Source organism: Trachymyrmex cornetzi, unplaced genomic scaffold (genome assembly GCF_001594075.2).
Source record: "Trachymyrmex cornetzi isolate Tcor2-1 unplaced genomic scaffold, Tcor1.1 scaffold24, whole genome shotgun sequence".
Taxonomy (NCBI): Eukaryota; Metazoa; Arthropoda; class Insecta; order Hymenoptera; family Formicidae; genus Trachymyrmex; species Trachymyrmex cornetzi.
This window is the reverse complement of record NW_017297060.1, coordinates 282183-300043: the sequence shown is the minus strand read 5'-3', so window position 1 is coordinate 300043 and position 17861 is coordinate 282183. Positions and strand designations below refer to the sequence as shown.

Sequence of the window (17861 nt, the reverse complement as noted above, 5' to 3'; positions counted from 1 at the left end):
ATTTATGTAATATTAACATAAACAATTAGCTTAAATTTATTATCTGTTTTAGTAACTATATGTTAAAATGAGTCAAATGTGGATAGGCACACAAATTGGGGGCACATCGCCGCTTAGATGACTCACTAATAGGGACAAAAACATATTTTCTATTTTTGTCACAAGCATTGTAAAGTATTAACATTTTTTTAGATAAAAGAAATATTATAAAAAAAAGAAGTAGTTGAAAAACCGATATTAATTGCAAGCAGATAAAATTAAAGCTACAATATTTAATAATTAATTCAGTAATAAGCAAATTGGCTAAAAGGTACATTAATAGGGACAGTTACCCTATATGTTTATGCGGCTATGTAAATTTGTGTGAATATATCCTTAAAATGAGATAGATACATATTTTGCCTTAAAAAGAGAGAAAGCGAAGATGTCGAGTGCCAAAAGTGCAAGTAACGCGAACAAACCTATTTGCGCGAAGTTTCCGACTGTAAAACGCACAAACTAAAATACGCCGAAAACAGAGATTTATAGAGCTATAATTTTTTAACGACAATTTTACTAGCTAGGAATATCGTTACGCAGATATTTTAGAGTGAAAAAGTTGCGCAATGACAGTATAAAAGTACTTTTTCATACTGATGCTGGACGCTCATTTTTAATGTCACAACACGTGATAAAAGTTGACGAATATCAAGCGTCAATTTGATCACGTGACCTGTTTTGATTTCAAAAATGAGCGTCGAGCGTCAGCATAAAAAAACGATTACGAACTGTCGTTAAAAGTTATAGAATAGGCTTACTGAGGCGGTTCTGATTCCCACCTAAGTGCTCCTCAGATGTCATGTCATCCTTATTTAACGTTCAGTTCAAACAACGAAGATTACATGATATCCGGGGTAAATATATTAATAAGAGTAGCGCATTTCTTTGATCTGAGCCGAGATGCCGACAGCTTTCCTATTGGCTATTTCGACCGCTATTTTGGACCGAGTTGTCTATACTTCAATAAACGCTTAGTATTATTGATATATGGTACGGTTAGTTATAAGACCAATATGGCGGACTTTTGCGCTGTTTTTATTAATATAGAGCTTTACATCCAGGGAGCACCCAGGTAGTAATCCGAACATGTCCCTGGATATCAATCATGTAACTTTTTCCCTAGAGTAAAAATGTGAAAAGTAAAAATTTTTTGTCTGTCTGTATATGTTATTAATTGCATTTATATGTTGAGTGTGAAATTATAACATTGATGTTATGTTGCTGTTAATTAGTGTTCAATGTTTTTTTTTTGTAAGAAATCGATACTTTTAATCTTCCATCGAGGAAATAAAAAAAAATGCGATACTTTCAAAAATACTCGATTTTAAGACTCAAATTATCATAAGGATTTTGCAAGTTCTGTCGATTTACTTTAACCTTTTTACGGAAAAAGTTAATTTTATTTATTAATGCGAATTTTTTATTCTTCTTTCGTCCTTCACGATTTTTACACTGACTGAATCGGTAAAAAATATTTTTGTAGATATATACAGTGTAGTTAATGAATCAACTAAAGTGAAAGAAATATCTACAAAAATATTTTTGTAGATATTTCTTTCACTTCTATCTACAAAAATATTTTTGTAGATATTTCTTTCACTTTAGTTGATTCATTAACTACGCTGTTAGAAATGTTCTTAAATTGCATTAACTATCAAGTTACATAATTGAATTTAATTTGAATTTAATTTCATGACATTACATTAAATTTAATGCATTTGTAACTAAAAAGTATATTTATGTACAGGGTGTTACAGATACATACTAGGCAGTACGACGAGTTGCGCAGCAAACTTTGTATGGCCAAGCATGGTTTAATAGACAATGACAGTGACTTTATAACATAAACTTTATAATATAAGTAATAAAATTTTGTAGTATAAACTTTCTAATGTATAAAGTCACTGTCATTGTCTATTAAACCACGCTTGGCCATGCAAAGTTTGCCGCGCAACCCGTCGTACTGCCTAGTATGTATCTGTAACACCCTGTACATGTACATAAAATTCAATGTATTTTTCATGAAAATTTATGAAATTTAATGTACTTTTCATAAAATTTAATTAAAAATACATTAAATTTCATAAATTTAATGTACACGTTAATTACATTTAAGTAACTATACTGCAACCTAATTTTCAGTTAAATCATTCATTACTTTTAATTTCGTTCAACCACCAGCTTCATTTACATGTAAAGGAAGCTCGTGGTTACATTTCTAACAGTGTACTGACGATTTAATGGTTAATTAAAGTATTGGTCTTGCAAAACAAATGGTTATATATTATAATTACACTAATGGTTAGTCATGAAGACTAATAATTATCAGAAATAATCACACGTATTATCTCTCGAACTAATGATCAATCAGAAAATGATGGTTGATAAATAATCTAACGATCTAATCTGTAATTAAAAATGGATGTTATCTATAAACGTATATGTTTTTTTATCTCATTGTCTTGATAATTTTTAATTTCGCCCGGGTTTTGGAGTTTTTTGTTGATTATTTTTAAGTTACGTACAAGTCATTACAAAAACTTTTTACGATAATTTTCATATCTATAGTTTGTTCTTGTTTCAAAACCGTTTTAAGATATAAGACGCTAATACCGCTCTTATGATTAGTTATGATTACACTGACAGAAATGTTTTGGTATATATTTTGTTGCTATGTGACTCTAACAAAAATTTTCTTACTTTTTCATTTAAAGATCGTGTTTTCTAATCAAAATTTGGTTGTTCTAATCAAATTTTTATTATAATAACAAATTTGGTGAGAACAACACAAATTATTTGAAAAGCATTTTAAAGTTTAAAGTCTCTACTCTTTTCAGATAGACAGATTAAATAACGATTAATTCGACTGATTTTTTACGGAGCTGCAAAGATAGATATAAATGGACATCCTTTAAATCTAAAAATTTTTATGAACTTTACAAAGTTCTAAAGCGTGAATTAAAAATTGCATATATACAAAAGCAATTAACAGATTTTAAAAGACTGAATCTTTATCTTTAATAACAAAAAATAAAAAAAAACAGCGAATGAGAGCTTTATCTTTAATTTACGTACTTGTTGTGAGTGTTGTACGTTTTTTTTCACTGACTTATTCAAGAGTGAAGCAAAAGAGTTTTTTATTTCGATTGTTCATAAAAATTAAACAAAGTGCTTAATATTCTTTAAAAAAAAAAACGAATAGAAAGGTTTAAATTTTCTCTTTAAAATACACCTACCATTTTTTGATATAAAGAAATTTTCATATGTAAACTTCGCTTAAATGAGGCGCTAGAAATTTAAGGATTGACATGTTTTCATTCATGATGATATATCTCAGCGAGAAATGTTAAGAATGTTATGATTTTAACATAATTTATATCTTTCGTGTTCAAAGCAATGACTTTGAGCAAAACAATGTTCGCTTTATTCTATCGCAACATACCCGTCGTACTTTGTGTGAAGGTTGCACGATCAAATTTACGCGTTTTTATGTATTATGTATATGGCGGATATACACGATAAGGGTACTTTAAGAACAAATTGAAACCTTCCTAATCGTGTTTTAAAAAAAATCGAGTGTTACTCTTTTGTTAGCAGTCAAAGTAAAAAAACTACTTTTTATTTCAATATTGAATAATTCAATTTAAAAAATCGTACAATGCTCAACAAATACGCAAATTAAAAATAAAGATTTACTTCATTGGAAGATGTAAATTGCTTTTGTGTGCGTTTTTTAGTTCACATCATGGAACTTCATAAAATTTTGAGATTTGACGAATTTCCATTTGTTTATTCGCGTATTCTGTAAAAAGTCAGTTAGATTGTTATATAAACTACCTATCTGAATTAAAAGTAGAGATTTCAAACTTTAACATGTTGAATTATTTCATTGTAATCATTTTGATGAAGTTAAACTCTCTTGAAAATTACCTATTTTTTAAGAGCGCGCAGAATACATAATTCCTTAGTTTCTTGGCGTAGTGTATAAGACCAATTATAAATTCCGACAATTTTCACATATGTAAAACTAAATTTCTTAAAATTCTTTAATTTTCTTTATTTTCGGATGGATTTTAACAAATGCGTAATTTGTGGATTTTTTATAAAAATATATACATAAAAGCATTCACAAATGTACATATTCATAGTTTGAAAGAATAATGAAAGAATTGTGTATTGTAATAGTTAGATTGTTATATAAACTACCTATCTGAATTAAAAGTAGAGATTTCAAACTTTAACATGCTGAATGATTTCATTGTAATCATTTTGATGAAGTTAAACTCTCTTGAAAATTACCTATTTTTTAAGAGCGCGCAGAATACATAATTCCTTAGTTTCTTGGCGTAGTGTATAAGACCAATTATAAATTCCGACAATTTTCACATATGTAAAACTAAATTTCTTAAAATTCTTTAATTTTCTTTATTTTCGGATGGATTTTAACAAATGCGTAATTTGTGGATTTTTTATAAAAATATATACATAAAAGCATTCACAAATGTACATATTCATAGTTTGAAAGAATAATGAAAGAATTGTGTATTGTAATAAATATTAAAATCATTTTTTACGCGTGCAGAGTATATTTCAATTAAATATGTAAATTTGTCAAAATTATACAGCTTTATGTACAAATTGCAAATCTTTTATTAAATTAGATTTACTAAAAATCAAATTAATTTGAAATTAGTTCGTCTTATGATAGATATACAAAATCAGTATTTTTCGAATATATGAATTTTAAAACTATTATTTTTTAACTCTTTTATTCCCTGTGAGGTGACTGTAGTCAAATAGCTGTATTTAAAATCATAAAATATTATTACATCTATATCTAAATTGCCGATCTGAATATACATAGTTTTTTCATATGGCTATCAGGACTTTACGTTTGTATAGCATAGTATTTTGATAAGTATTTTTTAAAACTTTTCGATAAAATAAAATATCGTGTTAACTTTACAGACAATAAAAATAAAAGTTACGCATTTTTATAGTAAAAAAAACAAAACAAAATGAAAATATGGCGTACTAATTTTGGTCTTTTTGTATAAAAATTGCGGAATTTTTTTATTTTTACAAGGAATTATAAAAAGTGCTAAAAATTAGAATTACGGTCGTATTAGATTTGGTTTACGTAATTAAGATACTCATTATTATAAAATATTAAATCTGAAATGTAAATACTGTACTGACACGATTTTAAAATCATCATGATATCGCGCGACCTTGATAGATCTAATTTTATCAAACAAGCAAGAATTCATTCTTCCTTCCATCCGCAACATAAAGATCCGAAAAGGTCGAATGAGGGCAGAGAGCGCATCTGCACGATGCGACGCGGCGCATTTTCGGAGCCGACCTCGTTCACCCCAGGGTCTGACGATCCAAGAGGGGGTCGGAAGATGCGAAGGGCCCCCGATAGAGAGAGGGTCTCGCACAATGCGCGACGCAACTGTAAACCGTGAACAGCGGGAACACGCGGTGTCTGCTCGACGGCGACGACAACCACGACGACGACGTTGGTGGTGGTTGCTGATGGTAGTGGGGAAGCAGGGTAGAGAGAACATTTAATTTGAGCTTGCGAGGAAGTAGTTGATTGGAGATGCGAGGTACGGGCTCGTTGGCGGGAGAGCAGTTGCAGCTCGACCGTTGGTCTTGTTAGACCTTCCGGGAGATCCTTTTGCTAAGATCGCGATTGTCGATCCCAATCGCGATTGATTTGGCGAACGCACGTGTGCGACGTGCGCTCGCTTTCTTTGGTGCGAGACCGCGCTGTTCTTTTTTTTTTCTTTTTGCAAGGCCACGATTTCGAGCAATGAACTTGATCGACTCTGATTCGACCTCGTTATCGCGCGCAAATTCACAAATTTCACGTTTATGTAACAGTCACGTGAGAAGCGACAATCAAATTTTCCGACGAACGAGTTCGTCGGTTGAGTCAACAATGTTTGTGTTTGTTTTGCATCACGATGCATAAATTTTAAATCTCGGGATTGAGCGCAGCTTTTGCAGGTACTTTTTGCGTTGAAGATTGTCGACGATAGTTTTTCATGTACTTAGTTAGTGCGCTTTGCGACTGTAACATTTCACTCTAAACTTGGCTCTGTTTGAATTCTACTTACGACATGTCTCTCCTTCTTTCTCTTTCCCTTTCTTGTATGGTCTACCTGCTTTAATGCTTCAATAAAAGAAAGGTTTTGAACTTAATTAGATTTGGAGTAATGCAAAATATTTATATGTATATCCTTACCAATTTATTGTTGTAGATATGATAGAATATTCTAAAAAGTTTCTGTATTCGATATATTCTAAAATATACCTACGATATACATGCATTCAATAAAGAAAAATAAGACTAGAAAGATAATGAACTACTTTCATATTTATATCATAATTTTTTTTATACTTTTTGTAAACTTTTTTGATAGAATTTATGATTTTATGTAAAAAATTAGAAGAAAAAAGCGATATGCACATACAAAATGTAAGAGATGAATATACATACAATCGTAAATATGCAAATTTAGTATTGTTTATCTCACAGTACGCCCGTCTGTGTATTAATTATTTTATTTACATAATTCAGCTTTATACGTAACTAATTAACATAATACTGCTCGAATTTTTATTTATATTTGCCAGCTATAAATTAAAGTATCTGTCTGATGCGATCTGTCATGTATCTTCTTTTTTCTCTTTTTTTATTTTCTATTGTTGGCAAGCAAAGGCAGTTTGCCGATATTTCACCGGCAACAAAACATTGAACCGACAAATCGACCGTAAAAGAGTTTTATCTAACGGCACATGAAAACGGATATTCTCTATAACAAAAAAGCATATCGCATATATCTCAAAATTATGGTTTGGAAAAGATAGTTAACCGTAATGATTATTTGCCACGTCGAAAAATTATGAGTGCGACCGAACACAAATATCCATTTTTCCTAGCAACGACTGTTAGAATGTAGACACTATTCGGTACGAATTATGGTATCGATAACACCTGTATGATTTTACCTCGAGTGGTAGATAATTCTGTTTATTAACAGATAGAAAGCACATCGATCTATTTTGATAATTTTTACTAGAGATACTTTTATCTCTTAATATTTTCCGACACTAGTTATTACGCGAACAATATGCAGTTTATAAATATACAGACGACGCGTTAAAAAGCTAATGAAAACTTTGGCAATTTTGATTCAGATTGTGAGAACTGTCGTCTGCTGATTTGCCGACATTGATCGCGCTATTGTGTAGCAATATCGCTTTCAAAACAGATTTAATTATCTGTTGAATCTTTTACTGCCGTCAGTGTACACGAGAGAATTCATAAAATGTTTCTTTGGTCGACATTTATAGTCCGTTCTTATTTCAAGACCGTTTTAAATAATGTCTTAAGTTGCTAATACGACTCTCTGTATTTATAGTCAAATCTTATATTCAAGACTGTACAGTCTTAAGAAGTCACGAATTAATCAGAGGGCCGTATTAGCGTCTTAAGACATTACTTAAGACAGTCTTGAAATAAGAACTAAGAATAAGGACTATGAGTACCGCCCTCTGATTGGTTCATGGCAATATATTTAAGATTGTATTTAAGACAGTCTTAAATATAAGAATCGATTATGAATACCGACCTTAAGTCGTAATCATACTAGCGATTGGAATTGGCGATTGCTCTTCTTTTCAACCAATCAGAGCACAGCAGTCCTTCATTACTTCATTCTAAAAAAATTGGTTAAAAAATAATCGTTAATCATCAATCATATAATCGCAAGTGTGATTGCAGCTTTACAAATACACTTATCCTTTACACTTAATTATAATTGCCGTCATCTCGGTTTTAATAATTCATGTTTAAATATATATGCTTAATCTGTGTTTACTTTTTATTTTATTATCAAATTTAAATCAATCTTATTTGCTACGTTAATATTTTTGATAGGATATTTTTGATACATATCAAGTTCATTATAGAAATTATTTATTCACTTATTCAGCTTCACTAACTAATTTTTTAACGATAGATAAAAATCATTAATTTTTTATGACTGATAAAAAATCATATATCGCTGTTTACAGCAATCTTATTATTAATTTGTAATAAAATACTTATTAAAAATCAAATGAAAGGAAATTCAGTAGAGAAACCTTTGAAGAAATTTGAATCTTAAAATTGCGAGCATTACATTCGCATTACAATATTATATGTTATTTTTTTTAGTGGTACAGATCATATCTTGTCGTCGGTGAACAAACGCGCGCGTAACGATTAACAATACATGGATACAAATAGTGCCCGCGAGATTGGAATTGTGGAAATATACGCGACGGACGTAAAAAGATTAAAATTTATCATGGGAAAGGGGAATAACGACACGCGAGAGCCTCTCGAATTGATGCGAGTAATGAAAAATGATGCGCAGAAAGTCGCAGGAACCAGTACACAACGTTGCTCCCTCGCATTATACGCGAAACCCCTCGGTGTTGTTTGACGAGGCCCTACGGTCGTTTTCCCCCTAATTATCTCATAGTGGATGACCGAGTTGGACGCACACCTATAAGCTAGTTCCCCTCCTCGAAACGCGGATATATTATCGCGTTTTAGAGCACAAGTGTCGTTAATCGATGCAACGACGACGACGACGTCCAATTAATCAGATTTTCCGTTCGGAACACGCGCGATTATTATCTCTACAATAGACGAAAGATTACGTCCTAGATTTACAGCAAAATTTCGAGTTCGTATTACGGTAAATTGTAGCGAATCTATTACGAGGAATTTACAGTAAAATTCGAGTGCGATGCACAAAAAAGCCAGTTAATGTTATACATTTTTGCTGTGCATTTTATCTTATTGAAGGAATAAAACTAAGAAGTAATCTTTGAGTTAAAAACAATCTCTTTTCTTTACAATTAAAATTTTGATTAAAATTTGAGAAATTGAATAGTTGAAAGTCATATTTTACCGTATATGTATCTATATAATAAAAATATGGATTAAATTTGTGGACCGTATAAGTCCACTGAGAAAAATGGTCTAGTTGGATTAAACAGTAATTCTGGTGGAAAATGGACGAATTAGAATTTTCTGGTTATGTCTATTAGAATTCTAGTTAAGATAACTAGAATTCTGATTAATATAATTATTCTGGTAAAAAAAAATAAGAATTCTAGTAGATTTTACTAGAAATATAGTATCAACCAGAATTCCGGTTATCTCAACTAGAATTCTAATAGATTTAACCAGAGAGAGAAATTTCTGATTCGTCCATTTTCAACCAGAAATTTTTTTCAGTGTATATAATTATATATGATAAAATTATGGACCGCGTATATGTATATAATAAAAATATGGATTAAATTTAATGTACTAACTTTAATATTAATAAACTTATATCTCGCACAACAACTTGTGTCGGCTCTTTAAAGTCTTTTTATTAATAGTTGATTTACTTCACTAGAGCCTATACAATTTTGAAATAATTCTAATTCTAACTGTTAATGGAATTAAGCCAAAGTGAGTAATTATAGTCAAAATGCTCCTTTTATTTAATTCTCGATAACTCAGTAACAAAAAATCTTAGGAATATTTTTAAAGAATAATTTTAAGCTTTTATGTTAAAAAATTTTGAAAAATGTTTTTGAATACGTGCATGACAGAACTACAAAGTGAGAAGAAAATTTTGTCCAACTCGTAGTTTTCTATGTGTAAACATTATTAAACTCACAGAAACTCGAAAGATATATCTAGTGATCTTTCGAGAGTAAAGATTTTTAAGTTTTCAAACCCTTTTTTTTAATTTTGTTCATTTTTAACGAAGTTACTTGAATTTTGAAGTTCATAGCGCTTTGGTTTCAACCCAATGCTTATTTATTTTTTATTTATTAACAACTGCATGTAATAATAATATGTATTTGTCGACTAATATTTTTATATAATATATGTTTTTATGGTATACGTTGTCGATGGATCGGAATGTTGAAATTCGCATCACGACACTGTGCTCTCAGCGAATCGCAAAGGGTTAATCTCATTAAGATTGTTATAAAAACTTAATTTTACCCTTTATAAAAAAAATTTATAACTTTGAAGTCTGATTATACTTATAAGGATGTACTTGATTATTTTAGGAGAAAATATAAATCCGCAGAAAAAGGAAATTTTTTCTAAAAAATGAATAAAATGAATGAAATGATTTGTTAAATTTATTCTTAAACAATTAAAATGGACAAGGAAAATTCTGCGAAATTTGAACAAATAAAGTTATTCGAATTCATAATTATCAATTAGTGTTCAACTTGTCGAAATGTCTCATACATGATTTATATGCGATTAAATACGTGTAGTTATCATGCGAAAGTAATCTGCATACAATTTGGCACAAATTTTCGATAAACATATTGTAATTTCTTTCATTCTTCAATAACAAATTAAAAAGAAATTCTATATATAACGCAAATAAAATTTAATATTTAATACTTAATTAATTTAATACCATTCTTTTATTTTGAATTGATCCTGCCAACTTAATATTAAACTAGCACCGCCACGATTTTTTTTCAAAATGGCACACACAAAATTATCATTAATGGTACAATTTAGTACAAAATGAGTACTAAAAAATAGGTCCGATTTTATTCTGCTGATTTGGTCTTACGAGCTCTATAGAGCTGAAGATAAGTTTTATAAGTACAGTACCATTATTCTGAACTGAGATTGACTCAACCTCAAGAACCAACGAGAAATCATAGAGGAACTTCTTTAGATTCAGATTTAGAGACTGGCTTAGTCCCACTCGCTATTGCAATTATTACCACTACTAGTTAAGGCATTGTATAGCCACAACCTACGTATTATTTCTTTCTTTCCACCGGAAGAGTGGAAGAGAACGCATCGCGACCCACGGACGCTGTTTTACGTCAAGGAGTAGAAGAAAATGATCTAGAGTTGGAATGATTTACTAGTTGCACGAACGAGATAGGCTATAAAAGAAAGCTGCGGATCCAACAGGTAGTCGAAATAATTTCTTTGCGATGTTGGTGATCGAAAATTCAAGATTAATTCTATTCTTTAACAATGATGATTTATTCGTACACATATAACGATTGTGTTTTTCATCTTTTCTATCGCGCGTCCCACTAAAAGTATCTACCTTTTTTGTATATGAACGTTTTATTGTTTATCGAAATTTAAAAAGTACAATTAAACATTGTCCAACCTACGTGCATCTATAAGCATGTTAACGTAGGCATTCTCGTAGGCTAACAACAAGTATGTCGATAAATCTGAATCAATAGTTTATCTATTATACATATTATTAAAATTATGTATAGATAAAATATATTATTTAATTTTTTATACTATTTACTATTTAATATAAAATTTATATAAATAAGTGATTTAAAATTAAAACGGAAAAACAAAAGGCATATACCACAACGCAAGATCGATAGCGAATATTTTATATTTAGATTTAATAGATTCGCAACAACGTGATATACAAAATAAGCTATCTCGATTGCGATTCTTCTTATGTGAATCAAACAAAAAAGAAATTAAAACGAGGCTTAATGAACATAAAGCTGATATAAAAAAAGTCAAAAGACTTTATCTCAGTAGTATCGTAACATCAACTCAAATATTATGTAATTAAATTGAGATAATATTTCAAGTGTTGGATAAAAAACCATCTTTTCAAAAAAGAATATCTTTCGAAATAATATTTATTACAAAACAAATTGTTGATTTAAATAAACATCCGGTAAAAAAAGGTGAAAAAAGGATTTATGAATATGTATGGATATACTTCATATATAATTTTACATGTTTATAAATTTTGAATATTGATTGTGTTTCTTATATGTTTATAAATATCTATGCGTGTTTATACATATTTGTACATATTCATGTATGAAACATTTTTTACCAGGCAGTACGGTATAGAGAGCAATTATTTACTGGAGATATTTCTTTACTTAATATAACTTATTACTTCCCCCACTTAATTCAAGATTACCCTCTCCTTGATCTTCTCCACAAATCGAGTATATAAGACTGTGAACCATGATGAGAATTTGACATAATATCTTAACGAGAAGTTGTTATAACAAGTCATCCACTATTCAAAGTTATTCCATAGAAGTTTACTGTGTCACAGGTATAATTTTTAAATTATATACCTTCAATTATGAATTCACAAATTATTATAAATAATTAAGAAATTGATTGCGTTCACTAGAGTCTGGAAATTTTGTGTCAATCAACAATCGATTAAGAATTCATTGGACTATTGGATCTTTAAAAAAAAAAACAAATTCCACTGCACTGTTAAATTTTATAGGGTCAAATTAACTCAATGTGAGTCGCCACTGCTCCTACTAAATATATCGTTATTTTTTACTAAAGTGATAATTAAATTTGACACTATATAATGTTAAATTGCTACTGTATAGTGCCAAATATAACCATTGTTTTAGTTAAAAATAACGATATTATTGAGGAGTAGTGGCGACTCACATTGAGTTAATTTGACCCTATAAAATTTAACAGTGTGGATCTTGTAATAAATTTAATTTCGACACACTTTGGACTATCATTAGATTTCTTAATTTACTTTAGATCGTAGAAATATTTTTAATTAACGAACGTTTTTACATAATTACCTTTTTAACAATATAGATAATAACATTGGTTGTAAAACTCAGGTTTTAAGTACTTCGCGAAAAATTGCATAAATTTCTTATATATGATATACTGAAGATGGCCTAATTAAGGCTGAAACTATTTTGAATTTGTGAATCTATTAAATCTAAATATATATAAAATATTCGCTATCTTGCGTTGTGATATATGCCTTTTGTTTTTTCATTTTTATAAAATTTATACTATATTTTAAATATTGCTAAAATTTTCGATTTATATTCCCAAAGTCCACAATTTTCACGCTAAAATAATCATACTAGAATCGATATTTGTTAATGCAGATAATACAGTAAACTTATCATTTCGTGATCGCATTAGATATAACAAAGCTTAATGTTTGGGGGCGACAAGTATGCCAAGGGCGGTTAGAAGCTGCAGTTAAGAGGTTGGTTCCTGTTAGTCGTTCAAGCAGTGTAATAAAATTCCCGTTTACGTTCTGTTAATCTATTAGCAATAAAAATGTTTTTTTTTTTTCTAATAGCGATTAACAAATTTTAATACGTAACCCAGTAAACGAGAATGGGTTGAAATGAATTAAAAAATTGCAATTCATTTTAATTTATCCGAGTTTGCGCTTTAGAGCTCGGAGCTGAGTTGAAATGAATTGAAATGAATTAATATCTGAGGGCATAAATTCGTTTCTGTTCACGAACATGAATAGGGTATGTATATTTTTTTTGTAATGAGAGAGAGAGAGAGAAAGAGAGAGAGAATTAAAAAAGATTAAAATACATATTTTCTTAATTAACTGCGTGTATTGAAATGGATTGAGGGTAAATGTTAAGAATACCCCGCCTACCTCAAATCTCGATAAAAATATATCCTTGAATCATTTTCGCATAAAAATAAAGATTTGACAGGAAAAAAGTGTCGCTCTGCCCTGTGAATTAAAATTAAGACAGGTATTAAAATTGGCGACTATTCAGGTTAGGAAATCAATATCACAGTCATGGTAACGTAACTTTCAATGCAGATGCAATAAACGAACACACGGTTGGTGGTCAGATCAGGATAGAAGCGAACGTATAAATTTTTTAAAGCTACACTGAAAGAAAAGATTTTGTTAATTTAGCAAGCCACCAGTATCTTTAACCGGTGATCGGTAAATATGTGACAACAAATTATGTTGTTGTAATTGCTGTTAGTCTGCTATACCAACCAATTATTAGTAACAGAAACAAACTATATAGAATCTAACTTATCTTTTGGATAGATTTTAGCTCGTTTACATAGAATTCGTAGATGATCATGGAATCTTAAGTTGTAGGAAATCGACCAAGCACAGTCTGATTATTTGTTACATTGACGAATTAATTTGCAATTGTAACAAATCGATTGTTTTTTTAACAAATATCACATTTGCTTTCCCTTGATTTGTTCCTATAACAAAATCATTTCTCTCAGTGTAAAAGCGGTAGCATACGCACTCAAATCCTTTGTGAGCGATTTGCGTTTTCGAGACATGTAACTAAATTATCAATTCGTAACTTTAATTCGTAACTTTCAATGCAAATGCTGTATTCACAGCTTACAAATTATGCGTAGAAATTTTTTTTTAATTGAAGTGAATTCAAACGAAATCAAGTGAGATTGTTCTTATTCATAATTTTGAACTGGGATATATTCATGGTTAACTTATTTATACAAGTATTTTTGCACTCAAATGGATAGAAATACAAAATGTGCTATTCATCATGTTAAATTTGGACGATTCATGTTCATATTATTTTTTGATTGAAATACATTACAAAATAATACGAAATAAGATATCATCATGTTGAATTTGATGTATTTATCTCTGTATTATACCATTGTTTTATTAAAATGAATTAAAAACGAAAGAGCTATTCATCATGTTGAATACAGATGTATTTATGGGTTCAAATGGATTCGAAAAATCAGAAGCGCGAATTCGGAAATGTCGAAATGAATTAATTTCTATTCATTTCAATTTTTTCTTGTTTACTGGGAAGCTATGATAAAATAATTATCGTCGCTCCTGTCATAACACTACAGTAATATGGTTAAATATCACGATACACACAAATAAATATTATTACATATTTATTACATAATTGTGTGAATTTATAATAAGTTTGAATAAAAAGTTGCCCACATCTAGCCTCACTTTATCTTTCTTATTGCTTACGTCTTACTGTTTACATTCTTCTGTATGGCTTGTCCTTAACAAAACAAGCTGCTTTATCAAATATATAAAATGAGGCTCGAAAGAATCTATTAGTAAAAAAAATAATAAAAAAGCCCATCAGAATCTACATCAGCTGTTCATTTTTCATTTCTGACTGCCGACACCACAAGACCTTTACGTCGAGTCGTAAGAAGCGCTTAAGCGGGGTCTACAATAGAAGTCGTAGCAGTCGTAGAGTCTTAAGTCGTAGAAAATTAACCAATCACAGTAAAATATGAGAAGAATAATCGACTATGATTGGTCAATTTTCTATGACTTAAAACCCTACGTCTGCTACGACTTCTATTGTAGATCCCGTATAACATTAAATCTGACATTTTGATGAGCAATGTGATTCTACTTTTAACGTAAAAAAAAATGTACTTGACTCCGGTTTTATTTTATCTAATTTGACATTTGGATAAAAAAGAACGAGCTAAACTGTCGGGAATCATCATTTTGGAATTTGCGTTAATTATGTAATTTTGATTTATATATTATATTGATAAGGACCCAAATTGAAGGGTTGAAACGTATATATTGATTTTGTTACATTCACACGAAAATAAAGTGTTTTTTATGCATTCGAACAGCTGATGTAGGCTCTGATGGGCTTTTTTATTATTTTTTACTGAAAGCTGCTTTATGTTTTCCGACAAAGCGTAATTCGATTAAGATTGTGTTCTCAAAACAGGCGAGTCCTGGACAGGAGATCACTTTACGAAATATGCACCGCTATTAAAAAAAAAAAAAAAGAACCCGCTTGTATCTTGCGTGTGGCTTGCGGTGGAAAACCGATGCGACCGTATATCGCGAATTGGTATGTAACAACACTCGTGTATCACGTTACTTAATCTGTCAACGCGCGCATTATTAAAAAATTCACCCTGTCTTTTGGACTTTGATGAAGTCACCATGCATATAAACGACACAGTTTATTCGAGACGTATACATATATTATTATAATAAATCGTAATCAAGTCGATTGATCAATTTGACCTCTCATTTAAGTAATATACTGAGATAAAATATTTCAAGATATAGTGTATTATACCTATGTTATTATATAGAGTACACAATGTTATATTATACAGAGTTCCAAATACAAAATTCAAAATACCAGTAGCAAGAAAATTCTTGAAAAAAAAAAAATTATAACACAAAACTTGCTATTTGCCATTCTGAACAAGTTTTTGAGATAAAGACTGGTTATACATATATAATTATGGATTACGATTACCATCTGTCCGTGAATGGCATCGATAGTGATCGGGTACGTGCCTCATAAACATTAGACAAAACATTGTGTGTGTAACATCAGCATAACACCGTATGTTATAAGTAATATTTGTTACGAATTAGTAATGAATAACATAAATTTATAATTTATCGGAATTTATAATGTATCGTTACTATGTTACTAATTTATATATCAAAAGTACAATATCAAAAGTAGATGTGAATAAGATTTGAATAGTTTTTATCAAGTGTGATGTATACACGATTACTTCATTATAATAATTCATTATAATAATTTTAATCTTTTTAATTTTATATACAATATATATTCTTTGATTCTTCTTTAAGCTGCGTTTTATTATTCACTGTGAGTATACTGAAAATTTATAGTTCATGTTACATATACTATAGATTTTCAGTACTCACATATGAATAACGGAATGCAACCTTTGATTCCAAAAAGGAATCAAAGATGTAACAATTAAAAAGATTAAAATTATTATAATGAAATAATAACTCTTCAATTAAATCAAAAAATTTATTAATTATACAAACACAAAAAAATTTTTTTGATCTGGAGATTTATAAACAATGATATTTTTATATATTTTGACGTACTAAAACCGAATCTGATGTCCAAATTTCTCCACACGTCACAATATTTTTTTCTCGACAGCTCGAAAAGAGCTCGATTTTCCAATATATTTAATTTACTAACTTGCACGTCAACTTTATAAGCTTGTATATTAAAAACTAAGCCATAAATGACTCTAAGAACACTGGAAAATTGAATTATTTTCCGACGATAAAAAAATTGTGACTTGATGGAGCAATTTAGACACTTTGATCCGATTCGGTTTCAAAGTGTCAAAATATACAAGAATATCATGACTTAATCTTCAGATCAAACATTAATTGTGTGCTGTGTTATTTCCTTTTGTGTGCTGTGTTATTTCCTTCTTTTTATTTATTCATTTATTTTCTGATGAAAAATATAAAATTTTTTTATTATTTACATGATATAACTACTTACTATTTATATGTACACTGTAAAAAGAAATGTGTTTTATTTTTGTCTCCATTTTTTAAACACTTAAAGATGTTTTAGTTTAGAATAGAAAGAAGGTAGGCTAATACACTCTCCCTGGAAAGTTGAGAGATCCCAGGCTCGAATCTCAGTTCGAATCCTGGCTGAGGTAATATTTTTCGCAATAAGTTTCTTACTTTCTTGCTTTCTATTCTAATTCAGGAGGGATTATTAGTGTTTCAGAATGATTGTGTTGAAATCGAAAGTTTTTCGGCTGTCAACCATATTTGAAATAAATTAATTTAATATAAGAATATATAATGTAAATTTTGCCAAGAAAAAAAAATGAATAAATTAATTTGATATAAGAATATACTATGTAAATTTTGCCAAGAAAAAAAAATGAATAAAATGATTTGTTAAATTTATCCTTAAACAATTAAAATTGTCGAGGGAGATTCTGCGAAATTTGAATAAATAAAATTATTCAAATTCATAATTATTTTTTTGCTGTGCATTATATCTTATTGAAGGAACACAACTAACATGTAATCTTTGAGTTAAAAACAGTCTCTCTTCCTTATAATTAAAATTTTGATTAGAATTTGAGAAATTGAATAGTTGAAAGTCATATTATACCGTATATATATATA

At 29.6% G+C, this 17861-nt stretch overlaps 1 protein-coding gene across 2 annotated transcripts in view; it reads left to right on the top strand.

Annotated features, from left to right (window-relative positions):
• The window catches only part of LOC108761098 (phospholipid phosphatase 1), a 37958-nt gene that overhangs the window by 1336 nt on the left and 18761 nt on the right, over positions 1-17861 (top strand). The window contains exon 1 of one of the 2 annotated variants that reach the window (XM_018507446.1): positions 5910-6057. The exons of the other annotated variant lie outside the window; for it this stretch is intronic. The gene's annotated coding sequence lies outside the window, so the exon portion shown is untranslated. Of the gene's footprint in view, positions 1-5909; positions 6058-17861 lie in introns of those variants that run through there. 2 annotated transcript variants of the gene reach the window in all.